This window comes from Trichosurus vulpecula, chromosome 3 (assembly GCF_011100635.1).
Source record: "Trichosurus vulpecula isolate mTriVul1 chromosome 3, mTriVul1.pri, whole genome shotgun sequence".
NCBI classification, from domain to species: domain Eukaryota; kingdom Metazoa; phylum Chordata; class Mammalia; order Diprotodontia; family Phalangeridae; genus Trichosurus; species Trichosurus vulpecula.
The window spans coordinates 30,193,717-30,210,199 of record NC_050575.1 but is presented as its reverse complement, the minus strand read 5'-3'; the positions used below and the strand labels follow the sequence as shown (position 1 = coordinate 30,210,199).

At 37.4% G+C, this 16,483-nt stretch overlaps 1 protein-coding gene across 1 annotated transcript in view; it reads right to left on the bottom strand.

Moving 5' to 3' along the window:
* Positions 1-16,483, bottom strand: part of SLC25A48 (solute carrier family 25 member 48) — a 103,463-nt gene that overhangs the window by 84,901 nt on the left and 2,079 nt on the right. The gene's annotated exons all lie outside the window — the stretch shown is intronic.

Below are 16,483 nucleotides of genomic sequence, written 5' to 3'. Positions count from 1 at the left end.
ACACTCAATTGGGCATCTTACCCCACAGGAAAGAAGGAGGAAGAAGATAAAAAGGGGGGGCATGATAGAAAGGAGGGCAGATGGGGGTGGATATAATCAAAAACAAACACTTTCGAAAAGGGACAGGGTCAAGGGAGAAAATTCAATAAAGGGGTATACGTTACAAAGAAGCAAAATATAGTTAGTCTTTCACAACATGAGTATTGTGGAAGGGTTATACATAATGACACGCATGTGGCCCATGTTGAATTGCTTGACTTCTTAGGGAGGGTGGCTGGGAAGGGAAGAGGGGAGAGAATTTGGAACTCAAAGTTTTAAAAATGAAGTTCAAAAACAAAAAAAGGTTTTTGCATGCAACTAGAAAATAAGATACACAGGCAATGTGGTGTAGAAATTTATCTTGCCCCACAAGAAAGGAAGGGAAAAGGGGATGGGAGGGGATTGGGGTGACAGAAGGGAGGGCTGACTGGGAAACAGGGCAACCAGAATATATGCCATCTTGGAGTGGGGGGGAGGGTAGAAATGGGGCGAAAATTTGTAATTCAAACTCTTGTGAAAATCAGTCCTGAAAACTAAATATATTAAATAAATCAAAACAAAATTAAAAAAAAAACATGTCTTAGGCAAGTCAAACCACCAGACTACTAGCTCCCTTAGAGCTTGGTGGAGACAGCCCAAACCTCTAAACCCCAGAACCCTGGGAATAGCAATGCTTCTAGGCCAGCACTCACAGACATCATTCTGGGAAGAAAATCCTGTCAACTGTCCTTCCAGGTTATATAGCAACATTTATTGAAGATCTAAGAGGAAAAAAGTTCTCATCACCAAAATCCTTGTCACTTTCCAGTGGTTTGACATCAAAAATTGCTATAATCTTATCAGCAGAAATGACATTAAAGAAGAGGCATTCCCATTTTCCTTACCACTGCAACCTAAGGATTGTGAATTTTTTTTGTCTGATTTGCAACTGAAACCTCCTATATGTGTTGTCTCTTCCATTATTTATGGGGAATCAAATGGATTCTTAGCACTTATTCAACCAAGTGCCCTTGAAGAGTTTGGCCTTTGTTTCCTTGGTTAAATTAGGAGTTCTTGATGACCTCTTTGCCTCAAGGGAAAGCCTGGTTTACATGGGTTTGAGTGACATTTGTGGCATCAGAGGTTTTTGGACCACGGGGGTTTAAGTAGAATTTTTGTGACAATTTTCAGTCACATGGGTGAGTTGCACATGTGACTCACCTTTGGCCCTGAACAGGATATATAAGCACAGAGGTCGGCTTTCTTTTTCAGAGCTCTGACCCACAGCAGGAGTAGTGCGTGACTCTGGACCAGCCCTTGTAGAGCTCTCGGCTAAACTCAGATGTTGATGGTTCCTCGGTAACTATGGATTGTATTTGGTCTATTTATAAATGTATGTTTGAAATTTGTTTGTAGTTGCTCTGAAGTTCAGGATGCTGGTTTTTTCCCCTGACCTAAGTGAACGATATTTGTATGCTCGATTAAAGTAAGATTGTTAAGCCCTTAACGTTGCTTTCCTTAGTAAAGCAGATCAAAAGAGCCTGGGATTGCAGCATCCTGTGTGCTGGTTGTTGCTGGTTTTACACAGCCACAGTAGCTGCTAGCCGAATTGTTGAAACACATTAGAAGGCAAGTTCTTTGGGAGCAGGGACAGTTTTACTTTTCTATTTGTATCCTTTGTACTTAGCACGATGCTTTGGACAAAGTAAGTGCTTAATAAATCCTTTGTTCCTTTGCTCTTGTACTTTCTACTTTTCCCTCACCTTTTCTTCTCTTCTCTTTTTCTCTTTTCTTCTCTTCTCCACGTATTCATTTTCTTAGTGATTTCATCAACTTCCTCAGGTTCAGTTATATACATCACTTGATAGAACTTACATTTTATAGACATCTCAAACTCAACATTTCCAAAATAGAGCTCATTTTCCTTTCCCCAAAACTCTACCCTTTCCTCCAAATTCCTAATCTCTATTGAGGATACTTTTACAGTCCTACAGTGGAGGAAGCTTGAAGACATCTTTGGCTCCTGACTCTCCCTCACCCCACATACCCAATCAGTTGTCATGTTTTACCAGTTCTACCTCTTCAACATGTACCTTCTGTATTCTTGCAGCACAAATAGCTACCACCTTCAGGTTTAATCATCTATTGTATGGACTATGAGAATATCTTACTGACTGGTTTCCCTGCCTCCTCTTTTTCCTACTCAGTATATCATCCAGCCAGTGAACAAAGTGATATTGCTAAAACACGACTCTGATCAAACCACTTTCCTGATCAAAAAACTCTAATGGTTCCATGTTACCTCTAGAGTTAAACACAAACTCTTCTGTTTGTGTTTAAAAATCTACACAAAGCAGAACCAAGAGATCACTGTATAGAGTACTGGCAACATGGTGTGATAACCAACTTTGATAAATTTAGCTCTTCTTAGCAATGCAATGACCTAAGACAATTTCAAATGATGGAAAATGCTATGTAGTATGCAGACTGAAGCATGCTATTTTCTCTCTTTTTTTTTCTTTCTCATGGTTTTTCCCTTCTGTTCTGATTCTTTTTTCATGATATGACTAAGGTGGAAATAAGTTTAATGTGATTGTACATGTATAACCTATATCAGATTGCTTGCCACCTTGGGGAGTAGGAGAGGAGGGAAGGATTGAGAAAAAAAATTTGAAAATCAAATCTAATAAAAGTCAATGTTGAAAATTATCTTTACATGCAATTGGAAAAAAAAATAAAATGCTTTTAAGTGGAAAAATAAATCTTCACAAAATGGCCCAACCTACCTTTATACTTCATTATATATTATGTTCTTTCAAGATCTCTACATTGCAGGCAAACTGGCCTTCCTACTATTTCTTATGATAACATTATTTTCTCATGATATTCCATGATCTTTGTTATTTTGTACAAATTTTCCTCCATGTCCGGAATGCACTTCCTTCTTACCTCCCTTTCTTAGAATCCTTGTCATCTTCAAGACTCAGCTTTTATACCACTTCCTAAATTAACCCTTTCCTGAAACCCCCTTCCAACTTCTAGTGCTTGACTACCCTGCCAAATAAAATTACCTTCATTTTATTTTATATGTACTTATCTGTGTATATGTGCCTCCTCCACCTTTTTCTTTTTTTTTGTTTACTTACTTAGGCACCTAGCTCAGTGCCTTGGCACATAATTTGATTTCTTTGTTATGGGGAATTTTTTAGAGAGGAAGTTCCCTTTACCAATGAACAACTCTTCTGCAACAACATATTTTGAAAGTTGTATATTAATCACTCCATCACATTTAAAATAATTACTTTAATTACTGAGAAGACTTCTGTTGAATCAATCGATCAAAGGCATTAAACTAGGACTTAAAAGTTCATAATAAATGTGGAAGTAATGAAAGTCATAGGATGAAATAAAAAGACAATACCCAGGAAAGGCATTAAGATTGAGGGGAATCTCAGTCACATCCCATGGGACTTGAGTAAAATAGCAAGCCAGAACATTTCAGTGGCTGTCTAGAAGAGAGAGCAGTGCAGCCAATCCTCTGAGAAGGAATTTCTTGGGGAGTAGAAGGAGAACTCCTCTAGCATCAGCATCCCCCCTCTCCTCATACCAACTTCAGGATGACCTTTGAAAAGCTGTAAGATTTTGGATTTCCTATGAACACAATAGCAGTGTTCCTTACAGCATTGACTGTTGACAGTGTTTGCATTGGGGACTAAAGACAATCTAAACACACAAATGACAGCTTTGGGAATCTACAGAAAGCCTGGCAGACAACTACACAATACCCAAGGGAAAAGTAATGATGGCTTTAAAGAAATAAAAGATCTAAATAAGCACGATCCAAATTTCTCCCTAGACATTGTATGTTCCTGTGAGAGAGTAAGTCCTAGACTTTGGAGGATGTCTTACACCAAATGTTCTTACCAGCTTGGTAAATACCTCTAATATAAACCTAATTAGCTCTGGCTAGCTAATTGATATCAACAAATAATTAGTGAGGGAAGTTTAATTGCAAGAGCTTATGAACTATAATGCTATGGAAATCACCCCAAACCAAGACCCTCTTTGTATCATGGAAGGATTTGGTAGAAATTCTTCTTTACTTATTTTTTTCCAAATAGTTTATGTAGTAATGGAATTAATTTTTTAGATGTCTACTAGAATGTACTTGTTAAATCCATCCATCCACTCCTAGCGGTTTTTTTTTCCTTAAAGCCAATGGCTTATGTAGTTTGTTGATATTTTTTAAAAAGCTCTAAGTTTTATTTGTTAGTTTAATGATTATTGGGTTTTTTAAACTTTCAATTGTGTCCACCTCTCTTCTGGATTTCAAGATTTCTATTTAGGTGCTTAATTGGGTAGGAAAATTAAATTTGTTTATTTTCTATTTTTTTTAGTTGCAGCTCCAATTCATTGACATTTTCTTTTTCTCTTTTATTGATGCAGACTTCTAAAGACATAAAATTTTCCTGAAGTACTGCTTTGCCTTTGTCCTACAAATTTTGGTACATTGTCTTATTGTTTTCATTATCTCTAATAAAACTATTGATTGTTTTTCATGATTTGTTCTTTGGCCCACCCAATGTTTAGGATTAGGTTGTCAAATAATTTTTATTCTATGCTTCAAAGGCCTTTTGTTAAATATAATTTTATTGCATCATCATCAGAGAAACATTCATTTAATATTTATGCTTTTCTACATTTCTTAATTAAGTTTTGTGTCATGTACAACTGAAAAAGATAGGTATACTCCTTGTCTAGCACATCTAACTTTTCAAAAATTCTATTCTTTTCTTTAATTTCTTTCTTGTTTATTTATGATTAGATTTATCTAGGCATGAAAGGGATAAATTGAGGTACCCCATTAATATAGTTTTAACTATTTCCTCCCATAATTTTTAACTTTTCCTTAAAGTTTTTAGATGCTAGTATTGATATTTTAGTATTGATATTAATTCATTGTGTATTGTAACTTTTAGCAAAATATGTTTTCCTTGATTATATCATTTAATTAGGTGTATTTTTGCTTTTACTTTGTCTAATATTATGGTTTCCTGCCTTTTTTTTACTTCAGTTGAAGCCTAATAAATTCAGCTCCCAACCTTTATATTGACTCTATTTATGTCTTTCTATTTCAAGTATGTTTCTCGTAAACAACATATTATTGGATTCTGGTTTCTAATCCATTCTGCTACCATCTTTCATTTATGGGTGAGTTTAACCCATTTATTTCCATAGCTAATATTGTTAGCTGTGTATTTCTGTCCATCTTATTTTCTTACACTTACCCTTCTCTTTTCTACCCTGTCTTCTCTTTAAGAGTATGTTTTGCTTCTGGCCACTGCCTCCCTTAATCTACTCTCTCTCTCTTTTCCATCCAATCTCCCTCTCTTAACTCCTTTCCCTCCTATTTCTCTGTTGGGTCAGATGAATTTCTGTACCCAATTGTACTCTCCTCTCATTAAACCAATTCAGATGAAATTGAAATTCAAGTCCCAGTTCCCATCTTAATTGTATAAACTCTTGCTTGCTTGCTTCACTCACTTATGTGAGATAATCTCCCCTATTCCTCTTTCCGTCTCAGAATCCAGTTTTTCTAGGTTATTGCAGAAGAGATATTCTGGATGAGCTAGGCAAAAACGCTTCCTCTCAATCTAGCGCCTTGACTCCATCCTCCGTGTTCAATGACTTGTCTAGAGTTATACAGCCAGTACATGTCAAAGGTAGGGCTTGAACCCAAATGTTTTTGAGTTAGGTTTCTTAACTATACATTATGGCACACTGCCTCTCATAATAGTATATAAATATAGCATAACACAGCACATGGATAGTGAATGAACCTATGATTTCATTGATTCAGTGAACTCCTGGATAGGTAAACTCCTCTCCCAATGCAAACCAGAACATTCTTTGCAGTTTATTGCACTGAGAGATCAGCTAAGTGACTTGCCCAGTGTCTCATAGACACTATATGTCAGACTCAGCATTTTTGTTCATGTTTTTGAGGCCAACTCTGTATCTATCTTTCCACCCTGCCTCTCCTCTGTGTGTTGGAGGAACAAGCATTTATTAGGCATTTATATGATATCTATTATGTTCCAAACACTATGCTAAACACTTCTTATAAATATTATCTCATTTGATCCTCACAGCAACCTGGGAGGTAGGTGCTATTATTATCATTATTCCCATTTTACAGATTAGGAAACTGAGGCAAACAGAGGTTGAGTGAATGGCCCAGGGTCACACAGCTGTTAACTGTCTGAGACTGAATTTGAACTCAGGTCTTCCTGACTATGCATTGAGCCACCTAGTTGCCTCCACATGACACCATAACAGAATCTAACATTATATATATATATATATATATATATATATATATATATATATATATATGTATGTATCTATATATATATACACACACATATACATATATGTATATATACATATGTATAACATATGTATATAACATACATATGTTATAAAGGCACACTGTAAAAAGACAATAAATCCATCAACAGGCATTTATTGAAGTCTTTCACTAAGACCTCCTCTTGGCCTCAATTTCCTCAGCTATCATAACAAAAAGTGGTCTCCTGACAGATAGGTGATAGACTTAAAATGCAAAATGACAGATGTATTTTGGAACATGTCCAGTAAAGGATTAGTTTTGTTTAACAAGGCATGTTTGTTACAAGGGCTTTGTTTTTCTTTTGTTATGTGGGTTTTTTTGGGGGGGAAGAAAAAAAATGGGAAGAAAAAAGAGGTAGTTTATAGGATTGCCAGGGGAAAAAAAGAAAGAAGGTCACTGAAGCATTTTTAAACATTGTGTTGGAAAGAAAACAAGGAAAAACATAAACAAGCAGGATAACTTTAAAAATTACGTGTTGAATTTAACATATACTTAAAAGAAAAAAAACAAACTGTAGATAATAAAGATTTGTAGTTTCTCATATAATCTTTTCTGTTAAACTTTTATGTATAAATATTCATTTTATTTAGTGTTTAAGTTCAGAGTTTTAAAAATGAGGACAGTCAGACGGGTAAAAGGAGAACTAGAAGAGAGCAATGTTATGAAAACCCAGAGATGGAGCCCTATTTCCCTGTAAGAAATTATAACGGGGACAGATGGATGAATTGATGCATGGTGAAAGCGAGCAGAACTAGGAGAACATTTTTGCAGCATCTATAATAATGGAAAATAAAATAACTTGAAGAAGAATTCTGATCAGTCCAATTACCAATCATAACTTCAGAAGAATAATTATGAGTCAAGTTTCCCACATTTTGAGAGAGAAGTGATGGAGTAGAAGTACAGAATGAGACATATATTCACATGTGGCCAATGTGTGCATTTAGTTTACTTAACTATATGATTTTTTTAGAAAGGAGGACTCTTATTTAGAAGGTTGGAGTTGTTGAAGATTTGTTTAAATAAGAACAGTGATGCAAAAAAGAAAAGAAAGGAAGAAAAAACATCAGAAAAGAGCAGAAAGCAGGGAAGTGTGTTACTACTTTATTGAATTGAATATACACTTTAAAATAAAAGAACAGTAAACTACATTATAGAAGTTCACAGTTTCAGATACAATCTTTTTTTCTGTTTTTTTCTGTGTTTTGAAATGTTCATGTTAATTGAAGTTTGTGGTCACAAATATATATGTTTATATTATTATATTATTACAATATATGCACATATATACATATACATACACGTATATGTGTATTTGTAATGGGGAGGTAGGCGTGAATGCCTAAGGCATGCTGTCTCTCCATCTCCAACATTCTATAATGCTATGATTCTAATGGATCTTACAGCTCATCCAATCTGATCTTATGATTTCATGGCTGAGGAAAGTTAGGCCCATAATGGGGAAAGGCTTTTCCTAATTTTACAATTCTAGTAAACACAAAATCCAAAACGGAAACCCCTTTTCCTGACTACTTTTCCTTGAAAGGGTGAATTTCTCAGAATAAGGAACTGCTGCTATCTATCTTGTCTGAAGCTAGACATTTGCATCAATTCCTAGCCATTTTCACACCATGCCACTGCCCACAAATAGTTCCAACTGTACTCTAGCTCCACTTTATATATTGCCTTTCCCCCTTCAAGGGCAAGAGCTATTTTGCTTCCTCGTATTTGTGTCCTAAGCTCTTAGCCTGACACACAGTAAGTGATCAATAAATGATTTATCATTTATTCATTCATACATGTACCCTGATGTGATGGATGTTGGATGAATCAAAGAATGAATTTTAAAAAGCATTTATTAAATGCTTACCATGTGGAAAGTACTATGTTAAGTTCTGGGAACACAAATAGAAAAGGGAGACTGGAGACTTTTAAGGAGCCTCTCATTTTAATAGTGGAGACAAAACACAGTTTCAGCTGCAAACAAGATGGAAAGGTCCCAAGGACCTTAGGATGTAGCAGCAAAGGAAATGGGCATGCCTCTTTCTTAATGTCATTTCCATTGATAATATCTTGGCAGTTTTTGATGTTGAACCACTGGAAAATGATGAGGATTTTGGTGATGAGAAATTTTTTCCTCCTAGATCTTCAATAAATGTTGCTACATAACCTGGAAGGACAGTTGACAGGTTACATGTCTATAGGATTTTCTTCCCAGAATGATGTCTATGAGCTCTGGCCTGAAAACATTACTATTCCCAAGGTTCTGGGGTTCAGGGTTTGGGGCTGTCTCCATCAAGCTCTAAGAGGAGCTAGTAGTCACGGTGATGGTGGCTTGACTTGCCTAAGACATACTGACTCTTGTCTCTCCCTCAGGGTGCCTTCCTGTTTCAGTTAGGTAGGCTTGCCTGCCTTGTGGGTAGCACTTGATGGGGTTGGATGGTCCTTCCTCCACTAGAATTGCTTCCTGAGATGGTGACTGTGAGGGCTGAGCTGAAAGCAGGATTGGTAATATGGGTGATGCTACCAGTCTTGTGGCTCTTGTGCTCATCCGACTTCTTGTAGCAGTTGGTCAGCAGTTGTTGCTAATGCTGACCAGGAAGGTGGGCCCCTTCTCTACAATGATTTTGCCCTTCAATAATGGTTATGGGGACAGGGTTGGAAGCAGATCTGGTGCCCTGAGAGACACTGTTATTCCCAAATTTCTTTCATTCAGAGTTCTGGACTGCCTCCCTCAGGCCCCTTACCCCAAAACCTTGGGAATAGAAATGCTTCCAGACCACAGCTCACACTCATAGTACTGGGAAGAAATTCCTGTACAGATGTAGCCTCTCAACTGCTCTTGCAGGTGCTATAACAACATTTATTTAAGACCTGGAAAAAATGTTCCTTTCACCTAATTCCTTGGCATTGTCCAATGATTCAACATTGGACACAGCTATGATTTTGTCAGGGGTGCAGGAGCTGTTCAGGGAGGACTAGTGCCTCTGCTATGAAGACTTGCCAGGTCCTTTACAGGGCTGCTCATCTACAAAAGTAATTACCTTCATCAGGTAAGAACATTTTTTTTGATTGAATGAATCGATAACTGGATATCAACAGGGCCTTCAATCAACCAAAGCCATTGCATGAGAGACTTGGTTCTACTCTAAGGAACTTGTTGACAAAGGAGCTACCTCACAATCACATAGAGATTTCGAGGGCCTGGAAGCAAAGAAGAAGGCATGGGAGTCACACAAAACAGTGCAGAACCAACCAGTGAATGAAGAAACATAAGGTTGGCCAGAGCTAAGGCAAATATTAAAGAAGATATTAAGGAGGACCAACAGCCTTACAGGTTTCTTGCCAGCACAAGCCCCTAACTATGGTTATAATATAGTTGTACTAACTTGTTCAAGGATTGAGAGAAGTTCCAAGAAAAGTCTATGTTGGCTCCAACTTCCAATCCAGGTGACTATCTATTCATAGACATTATAATATAATCTACTGCTTTATTATTCCAATATCACAGCTGCCTGAATCTTGCTTCAACTACAGAGGTCAGGGGTATTAACTAGAGAAAGGTATAGATATAAATTAAGGCAGAGCCAAACTTCTGCCTAATTGTTTTGAATTTTCCCATGGGGGCTCATAGCAATTGTGATTTTAATCATAGTTTTCATTTAAAAGAAATTCCTTAAAGCCTCGGAGGAGGGAAATATGAAGAACTTAGGGGCTATTATATTTCCCATAGGCTTAAAATGAATTACTAACAATAACACTACATCACAGTTATTTGCCTGGTAATTACAAAATACTTTTGGGATCTCCCAGTTTTTAAACTCTAAGTTTCTCTTGTTTTCTGACATAAGTGAGATGGTAAAAAAGTTAACTGAAGTATGTTTCTGGAGTATGGAAGAAGACAGGGTCATTATTTGTGTTTACTGCTCAGTCAAATTCATGGTATTTTCATATGTAAATGTGACATTCCCCACCCTACAAGGAGAGCTGAGCAGGACTGATGCTTTTGAACTGTGGTGCTGGAGAAGACTTTTGAGAGTTTCTTGGACATAAAAGAAATCGAATCGATCAATATTTATAATAAAATAACTCTGACTATTCATTGGAAGGATAAATACTGAAGCTGAAGCTTAGATACTTTGGCCACGTAATGAGAAGACAGCACACATTGGGAAAAAAGACTGATGTTGGAAAAGACTGAAGGCAAAAGGAGAAGTGGGTGGCAGAGGATGAGATGGATAGATATTGTCATGGAAGCAGTGAACTTAAGCTTGAACAGCCTTCAGGAGATAGTGGAGGACAGAAGGGCCTTATTGCTATGGTCTACAGAGTCATGAAGAGTTGGACAGGACTGGATAAATTAACAACAAGAACAGGAGGTAGGTGGCATGATGCATCATTGGTCCTCTGGAATCATTACATTCATGATATTGATCAGAGTTCTTAAGTCTTTTGAAGTTGATCTTTACAGTGTTTTTGTTATGGTATAACTTGTTCCCCTGGTTCTGCTCTTTTTATTCTGCATCAGGTCATATGACTCCTCCCAGTTTTCCCTGAAACTGTCCTATCATCATTTGTTTTTTGTTGTTACTTGATTTGATTTTGATTTTCAGTTTTAAATTCCCTCCCTTCCTGGACCTTTCCTCACCCATTGAGAAGGCAAGAAATACAATACCCCTTGTACATGTGAAGTCATGCAAAACATATATCTGCTTTAGTCATGTTCTTTTCCTTGTTCCTTATAGCACAATAGAACTAAATTTATATGTATACATAAACATACATACCATAATTTCTTTATTCAGACTAGATTGACGGGCATTCTTAATTTCCATTTCTTTGCCTGCAAAGAGAGATACTACAAAAAGAGGTAACATAAATATTTTTGTACATATGAGTCCTTTTCTTCTTTCTTTGATCTCTTTCAGCTGTATGCCAAGTAGTCACATCACTGCTTCAGAGTGTATGGAGGGGTTAGTGTCTTTTGGGTAGTAATTCTAAATTGCTTTCCAGATCTTTATCAGACAAACTTTCTGCAAAGATTTTCCTCCAGTTAGTAGTTTCTAGACATTCTAATTTTAGCTGCATTGGTTTTGCTTGTACAAAAACTTTTAAACTTTATGAAATTAAATTAAAGGTAAATGTCCATTTTACCTTCTGGGATCATCTCTACCTTTTCTTTGGTCATAAAATCTCCCCCATCCGTAGATCTGAAAGAAAATTTCTTTCCTTGTGTATTGGGAATCAAGATGGGCTCTTAGCACTTATTCAACCAAGTGCCCTTTTGAAGAGTTTGGCTTTTGTTTCTTTGATTAAACTAGGAGTCTTTGATGGCCTTCTTGCCTCAAGGGAAAGCCTAGTTTACATGGGTTTGAGTGACATGTTTGTGAAATCAGAGGTTTTTAGACCACGTGAGTTTAAGGCGCATTTTTGTGAGGATTTTAGGTTACGTGGGTGAGTCGCATGTGTGACTCATCTTTGACCCTGAACAAGATATGTAAAACCAGAGGTTGACTTTCTTTTTTCGGAGCTCTGAGTTGCAGCAGTAGTGATGCGTGACTCTGAGCCAGCCATTGTCGAGCTCCCGGCTGAATTCAGATGTTGCCAACTGTGAATTGTATTTGGTCTGTTTACAAATGTGTGTTTGTAATTTGTTTGTATTTGCTCTGACATTCAGGGTGCTGGCTTTTTCCCCTGAACTAAGTGAATGATATTTTTATGCTGGATTAAAGATTGTTAACCCCTTAACGTTGCTTTCCTTAGTGAAGCAGATCGAAAGAACTTGGGCTTGCAGCATTCTGTGAGCTGGTTGTTGTTGGTTTTACACCCACACAACAGCCACCAGCCAGATTGTTGACACACCTTGTTGTTATAATTTATTTATAATGTGACTTTTATATATAAATCATTAACTTATTTGGAGGTAATCTTGGTATAGAGTGTGAGACACTGGTCTAAGCCTAATTACATCTAGATTGTTCTATTTTGTAATATACAAGGAGCTAATCTCAACCTACCTTCATAAATTTATTTTCCACTACTTCCAAACACACTCTGCAACAACCAGGCTAGACTTTTATTTTCCACATGTGCGAGGCTTTATCCCAACTCTTTTTCTTTCTTCTCTGCTCTCATTCAAATCCTACTTATCTTTCATGGTCCAATTCAAATTTCCTCCAAACCTTCCTGAACTACCCCATCTTCTTTCGAATATCTGAAGCCCTTATAGTCTCCACCAATTAACCAACCAACATGAATTGATTAAATATCCTACTTTGTGCCAAAGACTGCACAGGGCATTGGGGATACAAAGACCTAAATGTAATAGGACCTATCTCCCCCTATAGAATTCTAGGAGGAGATGACATATCCTTGCATTTTATAAGGAGAGATAACATGTGTATGTATAAATACATACAAAGTAAATGCATGAAATGTACACAAAATATTACAGGATGGTTTTTCTGAGGAGAAGCACAGCACCTTGTGGTATCAGGAAAGGTTTCTTGTAGGAGGGGACATTGAGCTATGCTTTAAAGGAAACCAAGGATTCTAATAAATGGAGGTGAAGAAGTGCATTCCAGGCACATGCAAAGGCACAGGGATGAAAAATGGACTGTCATGTGTGAGAAACAGCAAAAGGACCAGTTAGACTGGAAAGTAAAGTGTTTGGAGTATTGCTAAGTGCAATAACATGGGAAAGGTAGGTTAGAATCAGGTTGTAGAGGGTTTTACATGTCAAATACAGGATTCTGTATTTGATCCTTGAGGTAATAGGGTATCAATGGGGTTTATTGAGCAAGGAAGTGAAATGATCGGACTTGTGACTTAGGAATATTACTTTGGCAGTACCATCTATGTATTATAGATAGAAAAGACTTGAGAAAGGGAAGTCAATCAGGAGGATGCTGCTCCATTCAGATAGGAGGCGATGAAGGCTTAAATTGCTGAAGACTCAAAATATAATCTCAAAGATTATATTATATGTGTGTCTTATCTCAAAAGTGAGGCTGCCATCAAGTAGGAGGAAGAAACGAAATTTTCTTCTTTACCTCCTCCCCCTACTTCTCCAGCCTATTACAATCCTCAGCATATGCTAAATATTCAGTAAATACTCATTGATTAGAGATAGTAATAACTCAAATTCATCTAGCACTTGACAGGGTTGTTATTGTATTTTCTCTAATAATACTAAAATTAGCATGGCATACTGGATAAAGGATCAATCTTAAATCCAGAAAAACTTAGGTTCAATCCTGTGTCTGATATACATTGGCTATGTGACCCTGTCACTTAACTTTTTAGCTCTACAAGCAACTGTCTAAGATTTTAAATTGCAGAGATAGTCTGCTTTTCATTGGCAGAAGGAGCTTGCTCAACTGAAAGTTCTAGACACTAATGAATTCACAGATCCAGTCCCTATTCCCCTTGGCAATTTACAAAGTGTTCTCTTATATACTAGGGCAGCTAGGTAGTGCACGGGATAAACTGCAGGGTGTGGAATCAGGATGACTTATCTTCCTGAGTTCAAATCTGGCCTTAGACACTTACTAGCTGTGTGACCCTGGGCAAGTTACTTAATTTTGTTCACCTCGGTTTCCTTATCTGGAAAATGAACTGGAGAAGGAAATGATAAACCAATGCAATATCTTTGCCAAGAAAACCCAAAAGAATCAGACACAACTGAACAACAACCACCATCATATACTCTCTCATCGAAGGCTTACAAAAGCTGTGTGTGCTAGGTAGTGAATGGAACCTAAATAGGACTCTGACCTTGGAGTCCCAAACTTTGGGTTCAAGTTTTGATTCTGTCCTGTATTAGGTCTAGCACAAGTTCTCCTCCTCTCCCACTTCAGTTTCCTCATCTGTTAAATGGGAGGATAGGAGTAGGAGCAGTGCTATCTGAAGTCCCTTCCAGTTCAGACTCTCTGTGGTTCTAATTTAACAAGAAGAAGCAACTGAGGCCCAGAAAGGGACTAGCCTAAGGTAATATAAATAGTAGCAGAATGAGGACTATTCACAGCTTTCATGCTATAAAGAACCTTAAAGATCATCTCACCCAAATCCTTCATTTTACAGATCAGGGAATCTTGAGGATAAGAGAAATTATGTGACTTGCCCAAAGTCACTCAGGTAAGTAGCGGGGCCAAAATTTGAATCCACATTCCCTAACTACAAATCCAAAGTTCTTTCCATTGTACCATAACTAAAACTCAGGTCTCAGGGGTGGAGTAATACCTCCAGGCATACCTTATGGTTCTTCAATTTCAAATACTTCCCACAGAGCTAGGCCTTGCCAGTTTTTCCCAAACCCACACTCTACCTAGATACAGAGAAAGGGTGGTTAGTGGGAACACACTGTTCTTCCAGTCCTGGGCTGGCTGAGCCAGAATACACTTCAGACAAAAAGTCTCTCTCTCACTTTCTGGGTGGGAGCAGAAAATTTAGTAAGTACCTTTGTATATGTGCTCATTTCGGGTCAAATCAATTACTAAGAAGGAAGGAAGAGACAGAAAAAGGAAAACCCATGTCTCTAAGACACAGCTCTGAATCTTGCTCAGGATCAGTGAATAATAGCTGCTTGGTGTGACCCCAGTTTTCTATCCTCTATTTTCTGGAGGTTTTGGTATTTTGTTGGATCCCTTCCCCCAGGGATGACACATAGGCAAAATAGATAGATAGACATTTCCCCAAACTTTACAAGAAGCCTATACTTTGAAAAAGTGGGTAGGGTCTCTGCTCTTGGGTGCATAGAATATTACTGTGTTTTGTCTTTCATATGAACCTCCCATTAACCCGATGGAATAGCAACAGCCAAATATATTGCAATTATTAGGAACAGAATCACCTATTAAAAACAAGATGCTTAGAAATTCTGTCTTCAGAACAAAAACCATATCAGGTCAATTCCCAGTTTCATAAGACCTCTTCTTCTCCAAACCCCAAGCCAAAATGGCCCCTGCCCAAACTCCTTTGTGTTTATCTCATTCTTCCCTACATTATGGTTTCCCATGTGTTTTCCCTTCAACTAGATCAGGGATGTCCAAACTTAGGTTATCTTAAGGCTGCATTGAAATAAAACAATTATTCTAGGGCCGCACCCAGAATAAAAAAAATACACCACACTAATATAAAGTGGGGGAATGCATGTCCTCAATACAACAGGTGAAGGCGTGAAGCATGAAAGCAATCACAAAGCAACAAAGCAACAACACAACAGCATAAAGGAAGGTGCATACTGACTAGTCTGCATCAAACAGATGGAACGCATCCCACAGATGGATTGAAAATTCTGTGCGATATGTTCTGTCTGTAATACTGCTTAAAAACACCAAAGAAAATTAACATCAATGAGATTATTTATTAGTGATGGAATTAAAAAATCTAATATGGATTCCATGCAAATTATTATTTAATGTTTTTGCTCATGATAATTAAAACCCATAGGCGGGCTGCATAAAATCGCAGAGGCTCACAGGCCATATTTTGGAGAGCCCTGAGCTGGATTATAAGAGCCTCAACAACAAGATGTGTATCATAAGCATATTTGTATCCAAGCACCAAGCACATAGAACTATAACTAGGGTGGGATGATCAGGGCTTTCACTCAGGTTGCCAAAATTTAGAGGGTGCTGTTAGTATTTGCTATTTTTAAACAACGTAGAAGAAGTTGAGCTTAGCATTTAATTAGCAAGAATAACTGCTTATAATAGAAAACTATCAGATGGTATATTTCCAGTCTTCAGCAGATGCACCCCAGGGGAGTCCCTTCCTGGTCTTGCTCCCCTCTAATTCCCACCACTCTTCAGGTACCCTAGCACATTAAATCTTGTGGTGTCCCAGAGACTCCATTACCATCTCCCTTCACTAGTGCCCCTCCCCCATTTAACTCAATGGAAGCCATGTTTTGTGGTGCTTACTTTATGCCAAAAATTCCTAATAACATATGTAATAGGCACTTAATAATTTTTAAATTTAATTTTTTCTAACAAAATGAGCAAGTTACTGGCTATGTCTAAATCTAACTACCTCTTGCCATCTCAGAATCAC